The 22071-nt window shown below is 44.8% G+C and overlaps 1 long non-coding RNA gene across 1 annotated transcript; it reads right to left on the minus strand.

Annotated features, from left to right (window-relative positions):
• Positions 1-18790: 18790 nt before the first annotated feature.
• Positions 18791-19997, minus strand: LOC106815857. Its single transcript, XR_001394799.1, has 2 exons — positions 19331-19997; positions 18791-18886 (listed from the first exon to the last, which is right to left on the minus strand). It is a non-coding gene; the product is annotated as an uncharacterized LOC106815857 (long non-coding RNA).
• Positions 19998-22071: the final 2074 nt, after the last annotated feature.

The raw sequence follows: 22071 nt of genomic DNA on the forward strand, positions 1-22071 counted from the left end.
GTTTTGAGGTCGACGCAGTCCCAGCTAGGAAGCTGGGTCAACGACCCGCAGCAGCCTATTAATACCAACCCACCATCGCGCGCGCCCTCCAGTGTTACAAATAGAGCGGAATTTCGCGACTTGCAAAAACAGGACAGGACGTAGAACTGGCAACCATTATAAATTTTTTGACCCAACCGCATGTAACTTTACGCTAAATTAAATTAATCGAGGCATATTATATGGAGGAGGGGATTTTATGTCATCTACTTACGACTTCCACTGCTGATCCCCCCCTTTCACAAGTCGTAATACCGCGCTCGTTAGTAGAGGCTGTTATGTATGCATGTCACTCGTCGCCGCATGCTGCACACCTTGGGTTTGATAAAACATACCGTAAAATAGCGAATAAATATTTTTGGCCACGCATTTATCAGCAAATTCACAAATATGTTAAGGAATGTGTGCCGTGTAATGCTAGGAAGTTACGGAGAGTCAACACTCCACTGCACGAAGCCCCTATGCCGACAGCGGTCATTGAGACAGTCAGCATAGATGTCGTAGGGCCGTTGCCGATGACAGAAGACGGGTATAGATATATAGTTACGTTTGTAGATCTTTACTCCGCGTACCCTGAATGCTACTGCACGACTAATAAGTCATCAGCAACTATTCCTAATTTAATTCTAAATTCATACATCCCGACGCATGGCTGTCCACTGCGTTTTCTTACAGACCGAGGGTTGGAATTTTGTAATTCCTTGATGAAGCGAATTTCAGAAGTCTTCAGGATACATCACGTCAAGACGGCCCCATTTCATCCCGCGTCCAACGCGGTATGCGAAGTGTTTCATCGCACGCTGAACAATATGTTAGCCTGCTTAGTAAGTTCTCGACATACAGAATGGAACCAGGTGTTAGGACCCATTCTTTTTGCGTACAGGACGGCAGAACATAGTACAAAGGGATTTTCACCCTTCTACCTCATGTACGGCAGACCCCCGGTGCTCCCCTTAGACACACTGTTATTACCACGTGGCCGTCTGTATGCAAGCGATCCAGTATCAATCGCGATAGATAACATGCATCAAGCGTGCACGCTTATGCATCAACGCACCGCGCGAGTGCGAGAACGTAATAAGAAGTTGTATGACCGTCGAGCGAGGAATCAACAATTTGCGGTAGGTGACGAGGTTTATTGGTATAATCCTACAGTCATACCCGGAGCCAGTCGGAAGTTAGCTTCGTATTGGCGACCGTATCATGTAATACATGAGAAATTATCTCTGGTACAGTTCCGGATTAGGCATGCGCGTACGGGTAATATGCGTAATGTACACGTCGACCATCTCAGGTTTGCATACCCTAGCGGAAAATATGGGGTGAAACACTAACCGATACTTTACCTAGACAGGGGGCGGCAGTGTCACCACTGCGAAAGGAGGAGGAAACGACGCCAAATGACAGACCCCAGCATGCGTACGATGCTGAGGATAATAATGGCGGGCAAATTTCCTTGCAGTGGGAGGAGGACGAAATCCCACTGGCCAGACTCCGTGAACGCCAGGGAGTGGCACTGCGTTCCCAGGGGGATCTTTAAAATGGTATCATATTTCTTCCAGGCTCGTGCTAGCCACGCTGTGTTGGCATGTACTGACACCGGCGGTGGTGGATTCTACACTACAGCCGACGAACGGGGCACTGTTTGTCAAGAAAGGCCAGTTGTCAGTGTAACAAAACACCTGGTTGATAGCATTTTCCGTAAACACCTCCACATTAAACCTCTACCTTACCCAAATGCATGTAGAGATTAACCGTTTGCAAACGCCTATTTCCCCGTATAAGGCGATGCCTACTTATCCTGCTTGGAGTGGCGAACAAGAATTCGCGCATGATCTGTATGAAATGCTCCACACTCATTTACAGTGGTTTCTTCGTAGATATGATGCATTGAGTGCACGTGTGCATGGGTTGCATTCTTTCCATCGAACACGACCAGAGCGATCTTTGTTTGCTGGCGTCGGTAAGTTAGCAAAATGGTTAATAGGTAGCGCTACAGAGGAAGACATCGAGTATCTCCAGGGTCAACTTAACGATATGCAGATTTCTCAATCCCATCTTTCGGCTATTTTCGATGACAGCATAACAATCATAAATTAAACTCGTATAAATACTGAATTAAATACTAAACTGTTGAAGCAAGTAGTTGATCACAGTAATTTTATCGCAGATCGGGTGCAATATATAACCAGGGAATTTAAATATTTAACTCGCATATATTTGGCCATAAATGGGCTCACACTTGAATTTGATCAGTTACAGTCAACCATAGATGCCATAACAAGAGCGGTCGATACTCTACTGGGGGGTAGATTATCAACAGATCTCATTCCACCCCATAACCTGTTAGGAATTTTAACGAACATTCAATTGCTTTTACCCTCAACTCTTCAATTGCCACATACACCAGCAGAGTCACTCTTAAAATATTACGAGATAGTAGAGGCAGTGGTTATTCCTTCGCCGCATGGCTTCCATGTACTCGCGTCGGTACCGCTAAGACAGAGGGAATCCTTATTCGATATATTTGAAATTCTGACCCCTCGTCTATTTACCAGGTGCAAATTCATCGCTAGCAACCGCAGCACGATACAACGTGGCCCATAAATACCTTGGGGTTACACCCGACCATGATTATTACATACAACCGGATATTCATGAGACGCTTATGTGTTTGCATAACGATCATGATTTTTGCCCATTAAACACACCAGTCTACCCATCGTCTCAGATTAATTCGTGTGGAATGGCGCTTTTCAGCAATTTAACCACAGAAATTAATATGAAATGTGAGAAGGTGGTAGTATTTTCGGCTAGACCGCGGCCGGAGGCGCATTATTTGTCGCATGGAATTTGGGTAGTAACCACGCCGTTTCCGTTTCATGTCACGTCGTCTTGTTATGGCTGGGATACAGAGGCCCCGCGTGTGACAGAGCACCTCGTTACCAACCAACAGTTGATAACGTTAGAGTCAGGCTGTAAAGCTCATTCCGATTATTTTCAACTACCCTCGTATTATGTTCATCAGTCCAGGGAAGAGATTGTGCCGGCGTCGTTCCAGCTAGATAGTTGGCCTGATATTCCACAGTTATGGCAGCCATTACTTGAACCAGTGGGAGATCCAGGAGCTAATGCAACGAGCAGGATGTCTCGCATACATATGGTGGTGCCCAAAGCTTTGTATACCCATTCGGATTTCGAAGTTGCATTCAGGAAGTTAGAGGATTCTGTTATAGTCAGGGGTGTTAGGGATATTTTGGTTCACATTCTTCCAAAAGCACCAAATTTGGCCCAGATGTTGCCCATACCATACTTTTTCGGTTTCTGGCGGGCGCCGGAATGGGCGCCCCCCGGGGCCGCCATATTGGCAAATTCCAATATGGCCACCACCCGGGTTGGGGGGGGGGCAATCTAGTTAAACATCCAAAAGATCTATAATCATAAATAATACCACTTTTTAGGGGTTTTCAAGGTCTGGGAATCTGATTCTGATCTTGCTTCAGTGATTTGAGGTCAAGGTCCACCGCGCTCAGGGTCAGCCCTAAAGGGTCTTTTTGGTCAAATATGCAATTTTTAGTGTTTTTTTTTTTGTCAATATATACACGCGCGCTAATTTTTTCGGTTTTCCGGGGTTGAGTAACCCGAATCTGACCTTATTGAACGCATTTGAGGCAATATGCATGTGTCAGGGGTCACGATAGAGGTCACTTGACGAGAGGTGGACTCGTACGTCAATTAAGTAAAAAACATTAAACACTAGAATTAGACATAAGTACCATCTTTTAGGGATTTTGCGCTCTGGGAATCGATTCTGATCGTCATTTTGGCGATTGTGAGGACATAGTGACGCACATTTTGGGTCAAAGGTCAAAGTCTAGCATGTAATAGTTTTACTACATACTAAAAAATAAACAAAGATCTCATTGCAGGAATCCATTGTTAGTTAAAGTAATTCGAGACTAAAGTATTCACTACGGATCATCCTTCGCTATTCACGCACCCACCTTTGCATTTGCAAAGGGCCGTACGAGTCGGACCAGTGCCGGCGCGGGTGCATTTTGCCCTTCCTTGCATGCCTTGATGGCAGCGCAGGGCAAGAGATGGCAACATGCCAGCTGAAGCAGCTCGCTGAGACGTGGTCATGTGGTTCGCCATGTACTGGTGCCATGCTTTGTGCATCCCCCACTCACGTAAGTCAGGAATTTCTTGCTCGGACCGAGGTGGCCGTGGACTCCAGTAGAAACCCGCTTGTAGTACATGGCTCGCTTACACATGCTGAACATGTGTGTTGGTCTAGGTGGATATTGTTCCAGTGATCTGGCTTCATGGTGAAGAAGGCGATGCCTGGCTCATTGACAGCCAGCTGCCGCAACTGCCCCTTGCTGTAGCATGAGTACCACCGAGGCATGTTCGAGCACGGAGTATACATCTGTTGTACGCATAATGCTTCTCAAGTCCACGACTCGTGATAGACTCAGACTGTATGAAGGTCATTCCGGCGGATCCTAGCGGTTAGATTGAGAAAGCGGTACTCCAGTCTATTGTCTGTGTGGTGCCGGTGCACAGACGTTGCTTGAGATTTACCATCATGAACTAATGATCCAGGCGCATAAGTGCAAGGAGTTGTATGAATGGATATAGTGAGGTATCTAGTATCCTCCTTGCATACGATAATGAGATCAATTATCGCAAACGAAATCATCGTGAGGAGTAGATAGTGGGTAAAAGGGTACACTAAATGGTACTGATAAGACCGTACGCATGCATATGATAGAGGTGATTTCTTGTCGCGACACGAAGAGAGAGATTCTCAATGCACGCTTGTCATTCGAGATCTTTTGGCATGACAAGTAATTCTGAGAATATGACTATCGTAGAGTGTCGAATCGTAGTTATTGACTACGAGGAATGTCACGGTACTAAGTTGTATTTACCACTAGCAGAGCTTAGCAAGCCAGGGAATCACGTATGTGAGAGGCTTGCTTGAGTAAACAAACCAAGTCTTAAATATGTATCCTGTAGTATACTGATTCCATCTGAACTGCAGTTTTTAACTATATGCAGTATATTAACATTTTCTACTTTCTGTACTATATTATTAAACACGGAATAACAGTGCTAACACATGGATACGCTAATTGTTAATATTATACAAGGTGTTACATAATAAAAAATTCAATTTTTAGCAGCAGTGGATGCGGCTATAAGCTTTTTAAATATAAGACGCGCCTGCGCTACATATAAACAAAAGATTTCATTCACAGTCGACAACTGCCGTACAACACAGGTATTAGGAACGATCGCGCCTTCTCAACGTGCTTAACTAGTCAATGTCTCCCCTGATCATGGTCTTCTACCTTCCTTTTCTCGCTTATGTGTCAATGAAGCAGGAGATAACCTCACGCGCGGCATGTGTGCTGGACTGCTCATTATAACCACACATTTGACCCAATAATGACTCATTTTGGGCCCTGTCTACTCTGCCAGTCTGTCGAATATGCATGGCTGCTTTTAGGTGTGAACGCGAATGCATGGAGCTTGGACTTGCAGTCGCTCGACGCTGCCTCTCGGTATAGCATGTGGTTTCGTCGCTGAAGATGTGGCTAAGTAGAGAGCTTATAACTTAGATCGAATTGCTCGTCAACTAGTGACGGCCTCAGGACATATTGTTCTTCAATCGCGCGCATGGCTGAAGTGGTTGGTGGAGAGAGACAACGTACTCATCGAGAACCTGGTTTGTTGTGGAGTGTTGCGAAGAGACAATTGTGGTACCATCGGTAAACGGTACTGTCAGAGGAGCTTTCCCACCGCATTCCAGCAGTACGCTCTTCAGTTGGCGATTATTTCCAACATTTCGGCAGAATTTTGTCGATGACATTAAATGATTGTGAGGATTGCATGAATGAGAAAGAGCTGCTCTAGATTGTTGTCTTGGTCTCTACTCTGCTCCTATTTCGCAGAGGAAGCAAACCTCTTGCGACGGCATCAAACGCAGCAAGTAGCATCAATGCTTGTTAGAGAACGACGAGTCATCTCGCAGTGTGGTATTGTGCTATGCTTCGGTTAGTGCTGGCCTCCGACTCTTGTTCCTTGATCCGGCCCTTCCACGTCGCTTAGGCTTTTTTCGATTTAGTACGAGAAGGTATAGAGTTTTATATTCCTTCGGCGAGGGTATGATGTGGTACGCAACTCCTAACCGTCGATGCAGTGTGGGTCTTCCTCATCAGGGATTTTAAGTGCGCCTTCATCGTCATAGACGAACAGGGTGCCCACACACCAAGTCCTTCACAATCTTACGCTATTGCATTTTGGGCTTCACAAAGATAATAGGTAGCAAATATAGGCAATGGGACAGCGGTTGAGGTTATCGAGTTAAATAACAGTCTCCGTGCATGTTTTTGCTTTGTGTCTAGAGGATTGTCAGACGGGGACTGATGTGGATCACTGCCTGCCATATTCGGCATAGGTATACGTAAAGCCGCAACAGCTGCACACGCGTGGCTTGTTTGGGCAGCAGCTGTGGCGGCCTAGTGGGGTGGCATTGAGGCATTGAAGAATGTCCGCCTTCGTCCCAGATGCGCAGCGACCCTCGATTCGCCAGGGCTTGGGTGGCTCTCTTCTGATTTTCGAACCGAAAGAAAAGTCCTGTCCATGTCCTGCATCGGGAACGCGACTGAAGTGAGAGGAAAAAGTGCCGTGATTAACGGTCATATTCTGGGCCTCTGTATGCAGTGTCCTTCTTGGCTTTTTTTCTTGGGGTCAGGTCGGTTTGCGAATGTTAAGGCATGTTGTTCCGGGTTGATGGTATGCAGAATACCAGTAACTGAAGGCTGTTTTCCAGCCTTTCAAGTGACGTATGGGCTGCATGAAGGGCTGGCACGTTCATGGATGTTGAGATAGGAATAGCAACGGCCTGATTCCATGACATTCTGTGTAATCGAGTGCTACAAGCTCCTGACTTGTAGTGAGGAAAGGGTGTGCCTAGTCGCCTGCTGTCGACCACGCTCGATAACGATTATAGTACATCCTTTCGAACTTGTGACTTGCAAGCTGCTTCTTACCATCATGATGGAGTCAGTGGATGATGATGGTGGTCGTGATGGCCTTCGACTCTACCGTCAACCTAATCTTGTGCAGTCAGTGGTCCAGCCAGCATAAACAGTGTAAGGGGCATCGGGTTTTCGGATAGAGTCGCAAGCTGCTCCGCCATGCGTCTGAAGGGTTTTGTTTGACTGGTTCGCATGAGGCTTGGGTCCTTATTTCCGATGAGGCTGAGAACTTTCTAGCTGATTCTGAACAACGTCAAAGTTGCCCTTCATGATCAGCACTGTACCTCTGAGTGTTTCTCGCGCTAGCTGGACCTGTCTCACATACATGTGAGGCAGGCATACTGCGCGGTTCAGTGTTGTGTGGGTCCAGGGCGTGAAACCAGCACAGGAGTTCTGGTCAGGCACTGCTTGACATATAGTCGCAAAGTCCGCCTCTCCCGAGGAGACGCAGAACAAGCGAGTCATCAGCAGCTTCCAGGTCGATTCGGTTGACCAGAACTTGAACAGGGTGAGAGTTTGGGGATCTGTTGATTCCACTATCGAATGACTCAGGTGGGCATTGTGATTCTTATGCAATACATCCGAGTTAAGCGGTCTGCTTAATTAGGAAAGGCGACGATGAGGGAGACTTGAATGGGCATACCTTGTACGCTTGATGTGATGTTCATTGGTGAAGACTGTGCGCGACGACAGATGTCAGGACCTGCCTGAGAAAGGATGGTGGACGCCACCCCGAGTCGGTCATGCAACTTGGCTTATAATAAGATGCATCTTGTCTTCGATGTGCAGAGCGGCCATGCAGCAACAACCACTATTATCTTCTCCAAAAGTGTCGGGGAATGTTTTCTTGTTGGCGATTCACATTTCTCAGAATCTGGATTTAGGCAAAGTAAAGCATTGTTTCTGTTGGCGATTCACATTCTCAGAATCTGGATTTTAGGCAAAGTAAAGGCATTGTTCTTGTTGTGATTCACAATTCTGGAGAATCTGGCTTGCCGTAGGAACCACGGTCACGACACTACACACGGGTATGTGCGGTGGCAACGCGCAGAGCTGCTGACGCGCCACACGGCAGCGACACACACGACACACACGTACGACAGGTGTCCTGTGCGCGGCACGCGCCGACCGCCGGAGCGAACGTCAAGCACAGCACACACATACAACGTACACACACACTCGCCCCCGCCAATTCCACAGATCCGCGTCCGGCTTTTGTTTGGATGTGGGGTGACACACGCGAAACATGGTTTGACCGCGAAAATGTCTTAGGGTGACGCTTTGAGGCGGTGACTTGACTTCGAATCTATAAATTAGTCAGAATCGATTCTTCAGAGGCAAGCAAATCCCTAAGAATCAGTGGTATTATTTGTTGATTCTAGCACTTTTGGTCTTTTAGCCTATATTGACGTAGCGATTCCCTCTCGGTGCGGGTGACGCTCTATCTTGACGCCTGACTGCAATTTGCCCCGCGTTCAATCGTTCAATCAAGGTCAGATTCGGGTTACTCAACCCCGGAAACTGATAAAATGAGGTGCTGTTTGTATATATTGACAAAAAAAAAAAAAAAATTTAGGATGACCTTGAGGAGTGACCTTGACCTCAAATCACTGAAGTAAGATCAGAATCAGATTCCCAGACCTTGAAAACCCCTAAAAAGTGGTATTATTTATGATTATAGTTCTTTTGGATGTTTAACTAGATTGACCTCCAACCCGGGTGGTGGCCATATTGGAATTTGCCAATATGGCGGCCCCGGAGGGCGCCCATTCCGGCGCCCGCCAGAAATCGAAAAAGTATGGTATGGGCAACATCTGGGCCAAATTTGGTGCTTTTGGAAGAATGTGAACCAAACGGCCCTTTTTTATCCCTACCATCCCTGACTATTAGGAAGAAGCAGTCACTACTGTATGGGAGAGATGTTACGTCACGTGCTATGACATTTAACGCGCCTATGCACTATGCTTCAACCTATGCAGGTTTAGCTGCGCTAGCGTCTGTAATATTTGCAGTATACATTTGTGTCAGGTGCTGCGGATGCAGCCCCTGCCAATATTGTCGTCATAACGGACGATCACGAGCGAGCGAGCGTCCGGCTGAGATCAGGGAGTTGCGGGAGCCGTTTGTGGTGAGGCCGGCATCACCACCTCGCGCTGTCGTAACGCCATCTCAACCAAGCCTAACGTTCATACCTGCCACACCGCCACCCCACACCTCACGTCTAATCCCACCAGTACGCATAATGGGAGTTATGCGGCCGCCATTGCGCGCTAGCACCCCATCCTTACCTATACTGTACCCATCCTTCGGTAATGCAGACGTGCCCAGATCCATTGGGGTGTAGTAAGTTTAATAATTCGTTATGGGATTTAGCACATCTCGGAAGTAATGGTATACTAAGGAGAGCTAGGAATAAGATAGCTAAGTATGAAGCTCGCAGTAAGTGTATGTAAAGGAAAGTCAACGAGAATTTAAACTATAGGAAATGCCGGATGATATTGGTACTTGGCTGTAACAAGGGGCCTAATATGTATTACTAAGTATGTATTACTAAATTGTCATTCACTAATCCGTATGTATTGTTGTTGCAGTAGACCGAGGCAGTTCGTATGTATGTAGCGGACCTTCTAATATGTAGAATACATATAAGAATGCATAGGTGTTCAGGAACGAAATACTAATGTGAAATGCACTACAGTCCTGATTAATTGAGAGGCGGGGTTAGAAAACTATAATGGCATGGCAATAATGTTCGAATAGCACCAGCAACGGAGCGTTGCAGTGCATTAATTATAACGAATCTCTGTTACTTCACTACCTTCACGATATCCGTACCTAAGCTGCAGCTACTGACCTTTCTCCCCTCACCGCCATGTAGTTTTCAACGATCAACGATCAACGATCATCGATTAACCGAACCATGGATTCGCCACATTACCAACCACTCTCGGAGGTCGCCAATGAAGATGAGTGGGACCCAACTCCGGACGACACCCCCGTCAGGATTCCGACCTGGCCGCCGCAATGCCTTCAGGCAAGCCAGCGCCAGCTGCGAGGGTTTGCCCGGGGGTCAGGGCTTGGGCCCATGCTGGGCGCGAGCCCACCACCTTGCGGCGCCGAAGGAGGAGCGCGCCAGTGCGCCAGCGCACCGATCCCCGTCACCATCACGGGGAGAGGGCGTGGGTGCCCGTGCTCAGACATCTGGAGCCGCTCGGGGGTTCCGCGGCCGCCGCCTGCCAGCATTTGGCATGTGGTGAGGCAGGCCATCGTCACCACCAACGCGATGACGCTAACCACCTGTGAGAGGTGTAATTGCACCCACCCGGTGGGGGCCATGTCCCTGCGCCGATGCCCGTGGGAGGAGCTGTCGCGCTCCACACCACCGTCGTCGCTGCGGTACACGCGGCCTCGCCTACACCGCCGTCGTCGTGGGGACACACACCCCACTCGCCCCCACCACCATACGGCGACAGGATGGCGAGCACGTGGTACCCGCCACCTCCACCGCGGTACGCGGCGTCGTCGCAGGCGGACAACGACGACGACGAGGACGACGACAACGAGGATGAAGACGACGACGAGAGCGGCAGGGCGCGCCAGCCCATTTACATTATAGTTATCTCGCGGTAGAATTGTGTAGGTAATTTCATGTGTAGTATGTGGAGTGTAGTATGAAGTAGATGCAACGGGAGAATAGAGCCGCGAAAAGCTGCGCTTCTTCAGCTACGTCACCAATCGGTTGTCTCCACGGGCGAAATTTGGGTCCCCATTGACGACAGCCAAGAGGCTGTGGCGTGACGATGCCTGCATCGTCTGAAGAGGGAGGGAGGAATGTAAGCGGGCAGATTCCATATGCCACGCGAAGGCGATGGTAATGCGGGGAAACGCAATCTTGGCGCCGCAGGGTCGAGGGATGTGTCACAACATGCTGCGGGTGGACACTACGCGGGCCAGTTGGGCACGTAGGGAAATAAGAAATGGTCGAACGCAGGTCTAAGGTTTCCCGGAGTATTGCGCGTTGTGACAACCTAGACGCTGGCCAGATGACCTATGACATCATGGCAGGAACGGGACCATGGAATCCAGCCAAGTGCGAAGCCAAGTGCGAAGCCAAGTGCGAAGACACTCATATCCATATCATTCGGTATGGGTAATGGAGGTGTAGGACTGCATTCCCCGTATTTGGTATGCCCAGTTGGCCGGAGAAGGGAGCTATAACGAGAGGTGACGTAGGAAAGGGCGCGCCGTATAAATAGTGAAGCGCGACCGCGCCTCGAGGCTCTTGTTAGAAGACACCAACGGTAGCGTGAATCACGTGTCTACAATATGGCCCATAGGTGACAGCACTATTTTTAACTTTTCAGCATCTTGTGAAGTGGCCAACAAGAAGATGGAAAAGGTATTGCTGACCTCCGACATGGAATCGCCGGCATAAGTGGCTAAACGAAAAAGACGGTAAGCTAGCTTAGTGGGTAGCATTGATTTTGCATTGCGGTAGCCTAAGTTGTGGCAGAGCATAAGTCACTATTTTATTATTTCTGCAACTCCTAATCGAGCTACAATAATTTTCAACTTCTGTCATTGCTACAATACAAACCAAACAAATTCATTTTACAAGCTGAATTTGTTGTATGGTACTTGCAGTCAATTTATTTCAACTAGGCCTAATTGTTACAACTATTTTATAATGAAGGAGTTATAACAATTAGGCTTATTTTAAATAAAATGAAATCAAATTGGCTGCAAGGACCTGTCAGCTGTCACCCATACATGCGATATATAAACATCTAGTGCTCTGCGCTTACCCCCTTGCAAAACTACTTAGTAAAGCCCAGGTGTAAAGCAAGACCTTGAAGTCTACCTCCAACTGCAGAGACAAAAATAATAGTGCAATGGTTAGGTGCTACAGGAAACATGAACTGAAGTGGTATAAATTATTTGAAAAGTGAATACCAGGGTTTAGTATCATTACCCAAGTGATTATAGGAAATCTCACGCGCCGATTGGTCGAGACTTAGGTGATTATTTTTAGCTCAGCTGACGAAGTCAGATGTTGCTTGTAGAATCGCATGATTGTTCATCAGTGCGTTCGTCCGTGCGTCCGTCAACAGTTGGGCACAAATCTTAACCGTTCGACGTACGGTCTTGATATTCGGGACGTCGGGAGGGGGGGGATCGTGAAAATGACTCGGAATGTCGAATTTGGGGGTCAAGGGTCAAAGGTCAAAATGTGTCAATGGAGGGGGAATATTTTCCCCTTAAAGGCATAATTCGACCATCGATTATGCAAAGTTGACGAATGCTACAGTAACTGGCACCTTGTGTAGTTAATAAGTACATTACCTTATAGCCAAACCGTATTAGTTTGTCCAATATCACTGCTAATTACTGAAGAAATGTCTAATTGATCCGTAAATTTGGTATCTGGCGACAACGCTAAATTTATTACTAACAAAATAAACATGGAGTTCGGTTCGGTGACGTCACATGTTGCTACAGGATGTTGAGCTTAGAATGTTTGTCCCGGGTAAATTGTTTGCCTAGTGTTATATTTTGCCTAGTTGCCACATATTATATGTTACTTGTAATCTCAAGAACTTCGTATATTCATTTATTCCGAATCCCAAGAGTAAAACCATAACGTACGGAATGCGCACTCAGACTACAAGGATCGAAATCACTGACGGCCGAGCATACGTGCGAAAATGTCGCGGTGCACTATATCTGTATGACACCCGCCTCGCGGTTGCGGCCGTTACGGCGGCATGGCGTTTGTAACTGTCAACAACCGATTTCTTGGATCGGATTTCAATTAGACATTTCTTAGTAACCAGCAGTGATATTGGACAAACTAATACGCGTTTGGCTATAAGGTATGTACTTATTAACTACACAAGGTGCCAGTTACTCTAGCATTCGTCAACTTTGCATAATCGATGGTCGAATTATGCCTTTAACTTAAGGTATAGGAGGAAATACAGAATTGCGGCACAAATCTCAACGGCTCGACCTACGCTCTTAATATTCGATGTATAGTGTGATGGTGAGGAAACCCATCGGAGGTCACAGGTCAAAGGGCAGTGCGGGAAAGGTTAGATATCAGACATTTTCTGAGGACATGGTCTATCGGACCGAGTGCAAAATTTTTTGTTTCAGCGCTGACCTACCGTTTTTAACACTTTATTGAAAGGACCATAAAATCTACTTTCCGCTGACGTGCGAAAAAAATGTTTTCATTTCTTTCACGCTCACCGACTTAGCCTACTTGGGGGGAAAGACGTGAAAGGTGTCTGTCGGCAAATAATGTCGGCCATTCTCACACATGACTTAAGTCAGCAGTACACTCGAACTGGCACAAAGGATAAAGATGCCTTCGAGGATTTTGGGTGTATCATGAAGATCATTAAAAGTAAGTTTAGAAATACAATACTTATCCACTCTGAATTTTCTATGGGGAGATCTAAAAGAAAGGATTTATGAGGAGATTGACAATGTTGATGGTTCACTTGCCAACTTCTGCCTGCGTATGCGATGGATCATACACGCACAGCACAGCACGACACACACACCACACACCACACACACACACACCACACACACACACACACACACACACACACACCACACACCACACACACACACCAACACACACACACACACACCATACACACAGGCACACACCGTACCACACACGATACATCCGCACACGTCGGCACGCGTGCTGCATACGCGCACACACAGTCACACGCACCGCGCGTACTCATGATTGCTATACAGTACGTACAGTCAACGATGGCGTTATGTGATGCACGATGTACATTGTGTGAACGCAGAGAAGCTTGCGCATCATTTGACTTGTTGCTGTGTGCATATATGTTGTGTACATGACTGTAAGCAGTGATTGCTTAATATCCATTGTTCTTTATGCATGCTCGTTGAAGCGATCGCAAGGCAGCTACTACAGTGTATACATGCATTACATACATTGTATATAAGTCAACAAAATGAAGAATTATGAGTAAGTCGTCATTTTCGTAAGTCGAGACAAATATGCTGGTCCCAAAAGTGTCGACTTATGCGAGTTTTACTGTATATGATATATATGACCAAGTGAAAACATTGAAGTCTTGATTCGGGTAGGGAAATAAGTATAAAATTCCAGTGTGAATAACATTCCAGTTTATTAAGTGTAAATCATTTATTTTTTTTATCCAGGAAGTGTGAGGAGAAGACAAGTAATTTAAACAAGTGCCGCGGGAGTGACAGCGCTCATCTAACGTCTACTGGCGGTGACTCTGTGGTGGAGTGGTGGATTCTAGTAAACCCTGTTAGTCTCAAATGTGTTCACATACACGCCGAAACAGTGAATGCACAGGGATGGTATCAGAACCTCTCAAAGGAATGTTCGTTGGGATCGTTATGAAAGTTGCCACGAGATGGCACGTACGTTTAAAGTGTCTTCAGATTAAAGATGGAAGCTCCATCGTACGTAGTAGCAACAACTTTTGCAAGACAGAATAGGTAAGACTCATCCATTTACCTACGCAAGCCTACAGGCTGCAGTAGAGAGCTGCCACCTGTAACAATTAAGGCAGGCAAAAACTACACACCAGTACCCCACCACATGCACTGGCAGTGGCCACTGGCAGGTGCATACGTTACATGTAACATCCTGACAGTACAGAATGCCGATAGAAATTATACGATTTAAGGAGCATAAACCTTCTTCAACCAAATTTAGCTTTTGAAATTTCACCTGTGAACTTGTAGCCTGTACATCCAGGCATGTATAGATTCTACTAGCAAACGCCGGCAGTCAATTCTTTGCTAACAGACAGTAACAAATCCATGTTTAACCTCCTCTTGCGGGGTCAAAGGTTATCCGACACTTACTCTTCGCATGTCAGCAGAAGGTACATTTCATGGTCGCTTTAATAAAGCCATAAAAATGCTAGGTCACCGCTGAAAAAAAAGTTTTTCAAGTCGCTCCGTCAGAACATGTCCTCAGAAAATGTCTAAAATCTGCCCTGTGCCCATTGACCTTTGACCTGTGACTCCAATTTCGGCACAGTGATGGCTTTTCCTACGTGATGCTATACACCAACGATCACGAGCCTAGGTCAAGCCGTTTAGATTTGTGCCGCAATTCTGCATTTCCTTCCTATACCTTAAGTTAAGGAGTGAATGTTCCCCCTTCTTTTACACCTCTTGACCTTTGACCTTTGACCCCCAGCTTCGACATCCCAACTCGTTTTGACAATCCCCCCTCCGATGTGCCGAATATCGTGACCGTACGTCGAGCGGTTAAGATTTGTGCCCAACTGTTGACGGACGGACGGACGGACGCTCGCACGGACGGACGGACGGACGGACGATCATGCAATTCTACAAGCTGCATCTGACTATGTCAGATGAGCTAAAAACGTAACTGACAAAGGTATAGAAGAAGCGATCTCTGATTGGTTCACCGGAGCTCGGGATAGGCAAGGAGGGAAGACTAAGAGGGACCGCATTGCAAAATTAAGGAGGAAAATAACAGGAACAGGAGGAACCAGGCCAAGAGGAGGAGATCTAAATTTGGACCGGAGGACCAATTGCAGCAAACGAAATGTAATAATACTGGGTGTTAAAAAAACATGGCTTAGTTGAAAGGCTTAACTTTTGTTTAAAATGTCACATACCCACAAAAATCAGACCATTGTAAACTAGAAACCTTTGGAATTTGTTTGGAAATAGTTTCAAATAAAAATTTCCTTTCAGTTTATATATGTATTATGTGTAACAGGCATTTTAACTGCTACAGTTTAGGGCACTTTGTCAAAAAAACCAGAGGATTGATCGTGTTAAATATTAAATATTAGCCAAATACAATGCCGACAATGTCCACCTGGCAGGCATCGACACTAATCTGATTCTGCTTCAGACAGAATCAAACCAGAGGCACCATAACTTGTGGAAATTAGTAGAGTTGTGTTTGGCTAATTTATTGATAGGATATAGTGTCCCGTACTTACAAAAAATCCACGCATGTGGTGTTGCCAGGCTCGTGGATTTTCCACGCGCATGGAAATGGCCGTGGGAAATCCACATGCATGGAAAATCCACGCACTTGATAGTGGATTTTATGTAAGTTTAAATTGACTACGTCATGAATTTTCTATGGTGTATAGTTGTAAAAATTTTGTTGCAATTTTTTTACATGAAAAGTAAGTCTAATGTCACTAAATGCATTCTCAAATTGTTTAGCTTACCTTGACATCGCCATGGGGCATCGTACATCCGTCCGTCCGTCCGTCAACATTTGGCTATGGTCAACAATAACTTGAGAACCGTTTGACCCACATTTGCATATTGCTTTCACGTTTCAAATTGCATACAGTTGTTACTCCTATGGGAGAGATGTGAACGTCCTATTTTGGAGCACGCCAGATGACCTACTTTCGAGCTGTGCCCACTTTAATAATGGAAATGGCCATATTTCGGTTCAGGTTTAACGGATTTTGCTCATTTTTGGTATGTGAATGAATAAGGACTTGCTCCAAAACGGGTTTTGATGTTTTTTTTAAATTATACAAATTAGGTAGATTATGTAGGTAATTTGAGTCATTCTTAACTGCGTGTTTGCTGCAGTTTTTTTTAGGGGTAGCGAGATGCGAGAAGATAACTTGTGGTTGCGTACTATACCCACTCGTACCTTTGACCAAAATAACAGAAAAATGTCAATCTAACTGGTTAACAACTCTACAATCATACTTACATGTAATATTGTGCTTTAGATTGTTTGTTACAGTAATATTTGACTGGAATATTTTATTGTTTTTCTTTGCGCGATAATCGTAAACCAAAATGGTGATCATTTAGGCGTAGCGCCATCTCTCGCCCAGATTTCAGACTTTCAAATCTGAAACATTTATTTTCGCTTTCAAAAATTACGCATATATAATTATCAAGAGCATATAATGGGAGATATGCTATATAATGGTGAGCTATAGTGTCATTGACACTTTCATTTACTTACGTGTAATATTGTGTTTTAGATTGTTTGTTACAGTAATATTTGACTGGAATATTTTATTGTTTTTCTTTGCGCGATAATCAAAAACCAAAATGGTGATCATTTAGGTGTAGCGCCATCTCTCGCCCAGATTTCAGACTTTCAAATCTGAAACATTTATTTTTGCGTTCAAATATTACGCATATATAATTATCAAGAGTATATAATGGGAGATATGCTATATAATGGTGAGCTATAGTGTCATTGACACTCATTTACTTTTACTATGTACGGTAATGTAATCCCTTTAATATCTTCCCATATTTTTGAATATTTTCTAATGTTATAAAACATTTCACAGTTCTCACAGTTTTTCAATAAAGTAGTTTTTCAATAAATTTCTGAACTTGCATCTTTGATCCTGCCAGACCACAAACACTGAAATATTGAGAGATGTCACATTCATGTGGCAGCACATATCAGTGGTACGTACTGTATTGGGTAGTTTGCATGTGCTGCCACATGTAATGTGCCAACATCTCACAACCCTGTGGGAGCTGCACCCTCTATGATGACTCGATGAAGGTAGTCTCGACTAGGAAACCCTGGGTATTATATGGACCCATATGGTACCCAGGTTTGCCTAGTTTGCCCAGATTGATCCCAGGTTTGCCCAGGTTTGCCCGGGTTTGCCCAGATCGGCCCCAACTGAAAACCCGGGTGCATTTCCCTCATGGAAAACAAGTGGGCAGATATGGGCCCCATATAAACCCATTTGGGAACTATGTGGGTTTCCCAAGTGGAACCCATATGTGTTGCCCTGATATGCCCACATGTCGCCCATATGGGTCCCAAATATTTTGCTAGCTGGGTTAGCACAAACAGAGCAAGCTTGACACCGGGACAAGTCTACATAAAATGAGTCACATGCATGATCAACAAAACGGCACTTACCAGTAAACATCGGGTAACTTCGTAAATCTATCCTCAATTTTCTGAAAATCGTTATAATCATGTGCAGAAAAAGAATTTTAAAAATTGCCTGTGATATACGGAAAACTTAATATATATTTGAGAAAGGGTTTGTGCAATAATCCCTCCTTGTAAACTGATGTGTAGGCTGCCATTTTGTTAATCGCGTGACTTTTGATAATCATGTGACTCGACACATAGCAGTGATTGGCTGCCACTCACGATTTGTCGCCGACCGCCGCATAGAAGTAGAACCGTTTCTATTCCTGCGATCGCAGTCGGCGACCGTATTTTCGATCGTAAAAGAACTCGTGTCGAGTTTAGTCGCCGATGTTTTTATCGGCGATCTGGCCGGTTTTTGACGTACGATCTTCAAATTTTGTCGGCGACTAGGTCGTAAGGGCGACATGAGTTAGCCTTAACACGTCAATTCGCTTAAGTCGTCATGGAAGTCAAAGTCCACATTTTCTCTAATGATAAATCCATATGAATACCCCCGCCAAAGTCGTCATTTACAGGCCGTCATTATGTACAAGTCATCACCCAAACAATGTAATACAAACAACAGTAAAATCCTATCCGTATATATATATCCTGTCTGAGTGGGAATGGAGGCAGTTTCTTCGAGAGGAACAAAATCCTCGATGACATCGAGCCCTTCAGGATCCTCAAACTGAAGACGTTTGGTGCATGTTCTCTTCAAGTCGGTGTCCTTGTGAGTCGTGACGCTTGTATCTTTTTAAACTGTGTTCTGCTCTGTGTTGACTGTTGGGTCGGTGGGGGAAAATTGATGGGAGATAATCTGGATGTAGAGAATCTTTCGATGGCCGTTCTATAAAAAATGAAAGAAAGTTTTTGTAAATTATCTCTGCAAAGGACTATATTTTATTATTTATTGCCATGAAGAAAAATAATTCCAAAATTTTAAATATTCATAGTTTTTCGTTACCCTTATCTACACTATAATCTTTTACTTAAGCATTCAGATCCACTTGCTTCATTTCTTCAGGCTCAGCTAGAATTATTTGATTTTCTGTTCTCTGGTAGCAATGACAGCTCTACAGACTACTATAATTTAATTTTACTATTATATATGACTACTATAATTTTAGACTAATTTATTGGTCTAGTACTAGTACTAGTAGTAGTAGTGGTAGTAATTAAGTCTAGACTGAAGCTTGGAAATGGGATCTCTGCACGTGTAATTTTGATTCCCAAGCTGTTTTAAAATTATCTGATTCTAAGAGTAAGAAACAGAAACTGAAATGAATCTTACTTAGGCTGTGGCTGTGACAAAGTGGTCAGAACAAACAGTCATTGACCCGGCGGGACTCCAGTGGAAGCCGTCTTCGTTTTCCTGACTATTTGCTGTTAGCCATCTGTCTCTCCTCTCGGGCTACGGCAGCTCAAAGAATGAGCGTTTTTTGTCACTTGAAAGACTGTGAGTGTGATTGCGGCATCCAAACACCACATAATTCCTTGGCACTATGCGCTGCGTGCATTGAGCAGTGCGTTACTACAGTTTGTTTTCATCGGCTCAAATCTACATCCGGTCAAATTGTCAAAAGTTCCCGGATGTCCGCCCCCAACCTATTCAACGCGGAACGGAAGTAAACACTCTGAATCATACACAACGCCATCTCGCGACATACTGGCAAAGTATCTGTAAGATATTTGTGGAATAAAATGTATTTGAATTTGAATTTGAATTTGACAGACAGTACCGGTATTCACTTGTGTTCGTGTGAACGCTCTGACTCAAACCGGCCCAAGCCAAATTTAGCCCGAGCCAAATTTAGACCATTAGGCTCGAGCCAAACAATGACCGTGCGAACGCGGTATATATATGAGTATGAGCTATAGCCTATAGTTACTAGAGCTAGTCTTGCTTTAGCCACAAGTTCCCATCTCGCTTAACACTACGTGGCGTAACATACGTCGCTTAATCCTCCGTCGTGTAACAGTCGAAGAGCCTGGTCGGTTTAGTCTTGCTTTTAATGGCCCAAGGATAGAGAACATGGGTCCCCATAAAACCAATGTGCCTAACCCTAACCCTAATCCTAACCATAACCATAACCCTAACCTATTATATTGATATAATATTATATTTATATTGATGTAAATGATATTGGTTTTATTGGGACCCATGTTCTCTATCCCTGAACCCTTGTAATGTATATATAACCAGCAGTGATATTGGACAAACTAATACGCATTTGGCTATAAGGTTATATATGTACTTATTAACTACACAAGGTGCCAGGTAATCCGGAGAGACATGATACAAGATTGCGTGGCACAGCTTTGCTGTTGATCCTAAGCGCTGCGCGCGGATTAGACGCGCAGTTCCTCGGGATATGCGCACGCGACCGCGGGGATGTTCAAGTATGAAGCGCTGTCCGCAGTGGAGACGTGCACCAAATTCGAGGCCCGGCGCACGTCTCCACAGCGGTCAGTGGATGGTCTGTCGTTTTAGAAAATGACAATGATTATATATTGACGATATTGTAGGAATTGGAGATTATAAAACCGTAACAAAAATTGGTCAGTCATTCTCCAGATTAGCTGAATCAAAAAGATTCGAATTTAATATGAACAAAACAAATACAATGGTTATAACATTTACAAACAAAGAAAAGAAAGAGAATTTAATAGGCAACCAAGTATTAAAAAAATGCACCAAATATTCATACCTAGGGGATTTAATTAATGATATAGGAGGTTATAACGATATGATAAGAGACCGAACTTAAAAATGTAGGTTCATGACGAGGGAAATATTATCGTGGGCAGAATTAAGAGCAAAATTATGGAAATCATACTATAGAAGCAAGAGTAAAACTATACGAATGCACACTTTGACCTTCCTTCCTAAATAACAGTGAAAGATCGACTAACTTAACTAAGGAAGAAGTAAAAATGTTGGAGGATTTCCAAAATGAGTGCCTGCGCAAAATAATAATCACGCAGAAAACCTACCGAAAGGCATTGAAAGACGATGAAAACTCCGAGGAAAGATACGGAGAAATCAGTAAAAATAACATATAGTTTCTATACGTAAATCGTGGTAAATACATATAAAAACGCATTATTTTATTGAAAATTCCCATGTTTACTTATAAAACATCCAAGAGATGGCGCTGTGGCATGTAAACATTAGCTCGGATTAGCTTCCGAACATTAATTGTGTGTGTTTTATTGAATTGTTCAATGAATGACGCACTCGTTTGCTTCGGACAGCAAGTGAAAATTATGCAGAAAATTTTCCTGTTCGATTCAAAATGCATCGGCCGGGCATTTCATTATTTACGAAAAGAAAACAGGCTGGGGAAAGGAACCGGTCACGTCGGTGACGCCCCATTCATGCCCATCAACGAAGAAGGCGGGGCTTATTCTTATTACGGAGATGCCAAAATGCAACAAAAGTACGTAGCTTAGTGCGCTAAACGGCGTGTTATTTTCGTTTTTGTGCAAAACTCTATCGTAGGAAACCGTTCTAGCCTAGCAGAATGCTCTAGTTCGTGAGATCGGCGATTCCAGTGCGAAATGGTATTGTACTCAAAAAGTTAGAAGATAAGGGGGCGGCCTAGACTGTGATTGGAAGACACAAAGTGTCAATCCTCGGCGAGCCTCGGTATCATGGCCGCATCACGTCTAGCATTGGTCAACATTGCATACTCAATGGGACTGGGTTTGTCTATATTCAGGCCGGTACAGGAGATAATTTGCATATTTTGTCACGTGGTTTGTGTTATAACCAATCAGATGTAATCGCGTGTTCGTGACGTCACTTCCAGCTGTGGAGAAGATGGTGAAGGAGGAGGAAGGGGAGAAGGGAGAAGGTGGTGGAGAAGGAGGAGGGGAGAAGCTGGTGGAGAATGAGGAAGGGGAGAAGGGAGGTGGTGGTGGAGAAGGAGGGGGAGAAGATGGTGAAGGAGGAGGAAGGGGAAAAGGGAGAAGGTGGTGGAGAAGGAGGAGGGGAGAAGCTGGTGGAGAATGAGGAAGGGGAGAAGGCAG

This window comes from Priapulus caudatus, unplaced genomic scaffold (assembly GCF_000485595.1).
Source record: "Priapulus caudatus unplaced genomic scaffold, Priapulus_caudatus-5.0.1 Scaffold1219, whole genome shotgun sequence".
NCBI lineage: Eukaryota > Metazoa > Priapulida > Priapulimorpha > Priapulimorphida > Priapulidae > Priapulus > Priapulus caudatus.